We start from the raw sequence: 7,428 nt of genomic DNA on the forward strand, positions 1-7,428 counted from the left end.
AGGGTTAGGGTTAGGGTTAGGGTTAGGGTTAGGGTTAGGGTTAGGGTTAGGGTTAGGGTTAGGGTTAGGGTTAGGGTTAGGGTTAGGGTTAGGGTTAGGGTTAGGGTTAGGGTTAGGGTTAGGGTTAGGGTTAGGGTTAGGGTTAGGGTTAGGGTTAGGGTTAGGGTTAGGGTTAGGGTTAGGGTTAGGGTTAGGGTTAGGGTTAGGGTTAGGGTTAGGGTTAGGGTTAGGGTTAGGGTTAGGGTTAGGGTTAGGGTTAGGGTTAGGGTTAGGGTTAGGGTTAGGGTTAGGGTTAGGGTTAGGGTTAGGGTTAGGGTTAGGGTTAGGGTTAGGGTTAGGGTTAGGGTTAGGGTTAGGGTTAGGGTTAGGGTTAGGGTTAGGGTTAGGGTTAGGGTTAGGGTTAGGGTTAGGGTTAGGGTTAGGGTTAGGGTTAGGGTTAGGGTTAGGGTTAGGGTTAGGGTTAGGGTTAGGGTTAGGGTTAGGGTTAGGGTTAGGGTTAGGGTTAGGGTTAGGGTTAGGGTTAGGGTTAGGGTTAGGGTTAGGGTTAGGGTTAGGGTTAGGGTTAGGGTTAGGGTTAGGGTTAGGGTTAGGGTTAGGGTTAGGGTTAGGGTTAGGGTTAGGGTTAGGGTTAGGGTTAGGGTTAGGGTTAGGGTTAGGGTTAGGGTTAGGGTTAGGGTTAGGGTTAGGGTTAGGGTTAGGGTTAGGGTTAGGGTTAGGGTTAGGGTTAGGGTTAGGGTTAGGGTTAGGGTTAGGGTTAGGGTTAGGGTTAGGGTTAGGGTTAGGGTTAGGGTTAGGGTTAGGGTTAGGGTTAGGGTTAGGGTTAGGGTTAGGGTTAGGGTTAGGGTTAGGGTTAGGGTTAGGGTTAGGGTTAGGGTTAGGGTTAGGGTTAGGGTTAGGGTTAGGGTTAGGGTTAGGGTTAGGGTTAGGGTTAGGGTTAGGGTTAGGGTTAGGGTTAGGGTTAGGGTTAGGGTTAGGGTTAGGGTTAGGGTTAGGGTTAGGGTTAGGGTTAGGGTTAGGGTTAGGGTTAGGGTTAGGGTTAGGGTTAGGGTTAGGGTTAGGGTTAGGGTTAGGGTTAGGGTTAGGGTTAGGGGGTTAGGGTTAGGGTTAGGGTTAGGGTTAGGGTTAGGGTTAGGGTTAGGGTTAGGGTTAGGGTTAGGGTTAGGGTTAGGGTTAGGGTTAGGGTTAGGGTTAGGGTTAGGGTTAGGGTTAGGGTTAGGGTTAGGGTTAGGGTTAGGGTTAGGGTTAGGGTTAGGGTTAGGGTTAGGGTTAGGGTTAGGGTTAGGGTTAGGGTTAGGGTTAGGGTTAGGGTTAGGGTTAGGGTTAGGGTTAGGGTTAGGGTTAGGGTTAGGGTTAGGGTTAGGGTTAGGGTTAGGGTTAGGGTTAGGGTTAGGGTTAGGGTTAGGGTTAGGGTTAGGGTTAGGGTTAGGGTTAGGGTTAGGGTTAGGGTTAGGGTTAGGGTTAGGGTTAGGGTTAGGGTTAGGGTTAGGGTTAGGGTTAGGGTTAGGGTTAGGGTTAGGGTTAGGGTTAGGGTTAGGGTTAGGGTTAGGGTTAGGGTTAGGGTTAGGGTTAGGGTTAGGGTTAGGGTTAGGGTTAGGGTTAGGGTTAGGGTTAGGGTTAGGGTTAGGGTTAGGGTTAGGGTTAGGGTTAGGGTTAGGGTTAGGGTTAGGGTTAGGGTTAGGGTTAGGGTTAGGGTTAGGGTTAGGGTTAGGGTTAGGGTTAGGGTTAGGGTTAGGGTTAGGGTTAGGGTTAGGGTTAGGGTTAGGGTTAGGGTTAGGGTTAGGGTTAGGGTTAGGGTTAGGGTTAGGGTTAGGGTTAGGGTTAGGGTTAGGGTTAGGGTTAGGGTTAGGGTTAGGGTTAGGGTTAGGGTTAGGGTTAGGGTTAGGGTTAGGGTTAGGGTTAGGGTTAGGGTTAGGGTTAGGGTTAGGGTTAGGGTTAGGGTTAGGGTTAGGGTTAGGGTTAGGGTTAGGGTTAGGGTTAGGGTTAGGGTTAGGGTTAGGGTTAGGGTTAGGGTTAGGGTTAGGGTTAGGGTTAGGGTTAGGGTTAGGGTTAGGGTTAGGGTTAGGGTTAGGGTTAGGGTTAGGGTTAGGGTTAGGGTTAGGGTTAGGGTTAGGGTTAGGGTTAGGGTTAGGGTTAGGGTTAGGGTTAGGGTTAGGGTTAGGGTTAGGGTTAGGGTTAGGGTTAGGGTTAGGGTTAGGGTTAGGGTTAGGGTTAGGGTTAGGGTTAGGGTTAGGGTTAGGGTTAGGGTTAGGGTTAGGGTTAGGGTTAGGGTTAGGGTTAGGGTTAGGGTTAGGGTTAGGGTTAGGGTTAGGGTTAGGGTTAGGGTTAGGGTTAGGGTTAGGGTTAGGGTTAGGGTTAGGGTTAGGGTTAGGGTTAGGGTTAGGGTTAGGGTTAGGGTTAGGGTTAGGGTTAGGGTTAGGGTTAGGGTTAGGGTTAGGGTTAGGGTTAGGGTTAGGGTTAGGGTTAGGGTTAGGGTTAGGGTTAGGGTTAGGGTTAGGGTTAGGGTTAGGGTTAGGGTTAGGGTTAGGGTTAGGGTTAGGGTTAGGGTTAGGGTTAGGGTTAGGGTTAGGGTTAGGGTTAGGGTTAGGGTTAGGGTTAGGGTTAGGGTTAGGGTTAGGGTTAGGGTTAGGGTTAGGGTTAGGGTTAGGGTTAGGGTTAGGGTTAGGGTTAGGGTTAGGGTTAGGGTTAGGGTTAGGGTTAGGGTTAGGGTTAGGGTTAGGGTTAGGGTTAGGGTTAGGGTTAGGGTTAGGGTTAGGGTTAGGGTTAGGGTTAGGGTTAGGGTTAGGGTTAGGGTTAGGGTTAGGGTTAGGGTTAGGGTTAGGGTTAGGGTTAGGGTTAGGGTTAGGGTTAGGGTTAGGGTTAGGGTTAGGGTTAGGGTTAGGGTTAGGGTTAGGGTTAGGGTTAGGGTTAGGGTTAGGGTTAGGGTTAGGGTTAGGGTTAGGGTTAGGGTTAGGGTTAGGGTTAGGGTTAGGGTTAGGGTTAGGGTTAGGGTTAGGGTTAGGGTTAGGGTTAGGGTTAGGGTTAGGGTTAGGGTTAGGGTTAGGGTTAGGGTTAGGGTTAGGGTTAGGGTTAGGGTTAGGGTTAGGGTTAGGGTTAGGGTTAGGGTTAGGGTTAGGGTTAGGGTTAGGGTTAGGGTTAGGGTTAGGGTTAGGGTTAGGGTTAGGGTTAGGGTTAGGGTTAGGGTTAGGGTTAGGGTTAGGGTTAGGGTTAGGGTTAGGGTTAGGGTTAGGGTTAGGGTTAGGGTTAGGGTTAGGGTTAGGGTTAGGGTTAGGGTTAGGGTTAGGGTTAGGGTTAGGGTTAGGGTTAGGGTTAGGGTTAGGGTTAGGGTTAGGGTTAGGGTTAGGGTTAGGGTTAGGGTTAGGGTTAGGGTTAGGGTTAGGGTTAGGGTTAGGGTTAGGGTTAGGGTTAGGGTTAGGGTTAGGGTTAGGGTTAGGGTTAGGGTTAGGGTTAGGGTTAGGGTTAGGGTTAGGGTTAGGGTTAGGGTTAGGGTTAGGGTTAGGGTTAGGGTTAGGGTTAGGGTTAGGGTTAGGGTTAGGGTTAGGGTTAGGGTTAGGGTTAGGGTTAGGGTTAGGGTTAGGGTTAGGGTTAGGGTTAGGGTTAGGGTTAGGGTTAGGGTTAGGGTTAGGGTTAGGGTTAGGGTTAGGGTTAGGGTTAGGGTTAGGGTTAGGGTTAGGGTTAGGGTTAGGGTTAGGGTTAGGGTTAGGGTTAGGGTTAGGGTTAGGGTTAGGGTTAGGGTTAGGGTTAGGGTTAGGGTTAGGGTTAGGGTTAGGGTTAGGGTTAGGGTTAGGGTTAGGGTTAGGGTTAGGGTTAGGGTTAGGGTTAGGGTTAGGGTTAGGGTTAGGGTTAGGGTTAGGGTTAGGGTTAGGGTTAGGGTTAGGGTTAGGGTTAGGGTTAGGGTTAGGGTTAGGGTTAGGGTTAGGGTTAGGGTTAGGGTTAGGGTTAGGGTTAGGGTTAGGGTTAGGGTTAGGGTTAGGGTTAGGGTTAGGGTTAGGGTTAGGGTTAGGGTTAGGGTTAGGGTTAGGGTTAGGGTTAGGGTTAGGGTTAGGGTTAGGGTTAGGGTTAGGGTTAGGGTTAGGGTTAGGGTTAGGGTTAGGGTTAGGGTTAGGGTTAGGGTTAGGGTTAGGGTTAGGGTTAGGGTTAGGGTTAGGGTTAGGGTTAGGGTTAGGGTTAGGGTTAGGGTTAGGGTTAGGGTTAGGGTTAGGGTTAGGGTTAGGGTTAGGGTTAGGGTTAGGGTTAGGGTTAGGGTTAGGGTTAGGGTTAGGGTTAGGGTTAGGGTTAGGGTTAGGGTTAGGGTTAGGGTTAGGGTTAGGGTTAGGGTTAGGGTTAGGGTTAGGGTTAGGGTTAGGGTTAGGGTTAGGGTTAGGGTTAGGGTTAGGGTTAGGGTTAGGGTTAGGGTTAGGGTTAGGGTTAGGGTTAGGGTTAGGGTTAGGGTTAGGGTTAGGGTTAGGGTTAGGGTTAGGGTTAGGGTTAGGGTTAGGGTTAGGGTTAGGGTTAGGGTTAGGGTTAGGGTTAGGGTTAGGGTTAGGGTTAGGGTTAGGGTTAGGGTTAGGGTTAGGGTTAGGGTTAGGGTTAGGGTTAGGGTTAGGGTTAGGGTTAGGGTTAGGGTTAGGGTTAGGGTTAGGGTTAGGGTTAGGGTTAGGGTTAGGGTTAGGGTTAGGGTTAGGGTTAGGGTTAGGGTTAGGGTTAGGGTTAGGGTTAGGGTTAGGGTTAGGGTTAGGGTTAGGGTTAGGGTTAGGGTTAGGGTTAGGGTTAGGGTTAGGGTTAGGGTTAGGGTTAGGGTTAGGGTTAGGGTTAGGGTTAGGGTTAGGGTTAGGGTTAGGGTTAGGGTTAGGGTTAGGGTTAGGGTTAGGGTTAGGGTTAGGGTTAGGGTTAGGGTTAGGGTTAGGGTTAGGGTTAGGGTTAGGGTTAGGGTTAGGGTTAGGGTTAGGGTTAGGGTTAGGGTTAGGGTTAGGGTTAGGGTTAGGGTTAGGGTTAGGGTTAGGGTTAGGGTTAGGGTTAGGGTTAGGGTTAGGGTTAGGGTTAGGGTTAGGGTTAGGGTTAGGGTTAGGGTTAGGGTTAGGGTTAGGGTTAGGGTTAGGGTTAGGGTTAGGGTTAGGGTTAGGGTTAGGGTTAGGGTTAGGGTTAGGGTTAGGGTTAGGGTTAGGGTTAGGGTTAGGGTTAGGGTTAGGGTTAGGGTTAGGGTTAGGGTTAGGGTTAGGGTTAGGGTTAGGGTTAGGGTTAGGGTTAGGGTTAGGGTTAGGGTTAGGGTTAGGGTTAGGGTTAGGGTTAGGGTTAGGGTTAGGGTTAGGGTTAGGGTTAGGGTTAGGGTTAGGGTTAGGGTTAGGGTTAGGGTTAGGGTTAGGGTTAGGGTTAGGGTTAGGGTTAGGGTTAGGGTTAGGGTTAGGGTTAGGGTTAGGGTTAGGGTTAGGGTTAGGGTTAGGGTTAGGGTTAGGGTTAGGGTTAGGGTTAGGGTTAGGGTTAGGGTTAGGGTTAGGGTTAGGGTTAGGGTTAGGGTTAGGGTTAGGGTTAGGGTTAGGGTTAGGGTTAGGGTTAGGGTTAGGGTTAGGGTTAGGGTTAGGGTTAGGGTTAGGGTTAGGGTTAGGGTTAGGGTTAGGGTTAGGGTTAGGGTTAGGGTTAGGGTTAGGGTTAGGGTTAGGGTTAGGGTTAGGGTTAGGGTTAGGGTTAGGGTTAGGGTTAGGGTTAGGGTTAGGGTTAGGGTTAGGGTTAGGGTTAGGGTTAGGGTTAGGGTTAGGGTTAGGGTTAGGGTTAGGGTTAGGGTTAGGGTTAGGGTTAGGGTTAGGGTTAGGGTTAGGGTTAGGGTTAGGGTTAGGGTTAGGGTTAGGGTTAGGGTTAGGGTTAGGGTTAGGGTTAGGGTTAGGGTTAGGGTTAGGGTTAGGGTTAGGGTTAGGGTTAGGGTTAGGGTTAGGGTTAGGGTTAGGGTTAGGGTTAGGGTTAGGGTTAGGGTTAGGGTTAGGGTTAGGGTTAGGGTTAGGGTTAGGGTTAGGGTTAGGGTTAGGGTTAGGGTTAGGGTTAGGGTTAGGGTTAGGGTTAGGGTTAGGGTTAGGGTTAGGGTTAGGGTTAGGGTTAGGGTTAGGGTTAGGGTTAGGGTTAGGGTTAGGGTTAGGGTTAGGGTTAGGGTTAGGGTTAGGGTTAGGGTTAGGGTTAGGGTTAGGGTTAGGGTTAGGGTTAGGGTTAGGGTTAGGGTTAGGGTTAGGGTTAGGGTTAGGGTTAGGGTTAGGGTTAGGGTTAGGGTTAGGGTTAGGGTTAGGGTTAGGGTTAGGGTTAGGGTTAGGGTTAGGGTTAGGGTTAGGGTTAGGGTTAGGGTTAGGGTTAGGGTTAGGGTTAGGGTTAGGGTTAGGGTTAGGGTTAGGGTTAGGGTTAGGGTTAGGGTTAGGGTTAGGGTTAGGGTTAGGGTTAGGGTTAGGGTTAGGGTTAGGGTTAGGGTTAGGGTTAGGGTTAGGGTTAGGGTTAGGGTTAGGGTTAGGGTTAGGGTTAGGGTTAGGGTTAGGGTTAGGGTTAGGGTTAGGGTTAGGGTTAGGGTTAGGGTTAGGGTTAGGGTTAGGGTTAGGGTTAGGGTTAGGGTTAGGGTTAGGGTTAGGGTTAGGGTTAGGGTTAGGGTTAGGGTTAGGGTTAGGGTTAGGGTTAGGGTTAGGGTTAGGGTTAGGGTTAGGGTTAGGGTTAGGGTTAGGGTTAGGGTTAGGGTTAGGGTTAGGGTTAGGGTTAGGGTTAGGGTTAGGGTTAGGGTTAGGGTTAGGGTTAGGGTTAGGGTTAGGGTTAGGGTTAGGGTTAGGGTTAGGGTTAGGGTTAGGGTTAGGGTTAGGGTTAGGGTTAGGGTTAGGGTTAGGGTTAGGGTTAGGGTTAGGGTTAGGGTTAGGGTTAGGGTTAGGGTTAGGGTTAGGGTTAGGGTTAGGGTTAGGGTTAGGGTTAGGGTTAGGGTTAGGGTTAGGGTTAGGGTTAGGGTTAGGGTTAGGGTTAGGGTTAGGGTTAGGGTTAGGGTTAGGGTTAGGGTTAGGGTTAGGGTTAGGGTTAGGGTTAGGGTTAGGGTTAGGGTTAGGGTTAGGGTTAGGGTTAGGGTTAGGGTTAGGGTTAGGGTTAGGGTTAGGGTTAGGGTTAGGGTTAGGGTTAGGGTTAGGGTTAGGGTTAGGGTTAGGGTTAGGGTTAGGGTTAGGGTTAGGGTTAGGGTTAGGGTTAGGGTTAGGGTTAGGGTTAGGGTTAGGGTTAGGGTTAGGGTTAGGGTTAGGGTTAGGGTTAGGGTTAGGGTTAGGGTTAGGGTTAGGGTTAGGGTTAGGGTTAGGGTTAGGGTTAGGGTTAGGGTTAGGGTTAGGGTTAGGGTTAGGGTTAGGGTTAGGGTTAGGGTTAGGGTTAGGGTTAGGGTTAGGGTTAGGGTTAGGGTTAGGGTTAGGGTTAGGGTTAGGGTTAGGGTTAGGGTTAGGGTTAGGGTTAGGGTTAGGG

This window comes from Carcharodon carcharias, chromosome 4 (genome assembly GCF_017639515.1).
Source record: "Carcharodon carcharias isolate sCarCar2 chromosome 4, sCarCar2.pri, whole genome shotgun sequence".
NCBI lineage: Eukaryota > Metazoa > Chordata > Chondrichthyes > Lamniformes > Lamnidae > Carcharodon > Carcharodon carcharias.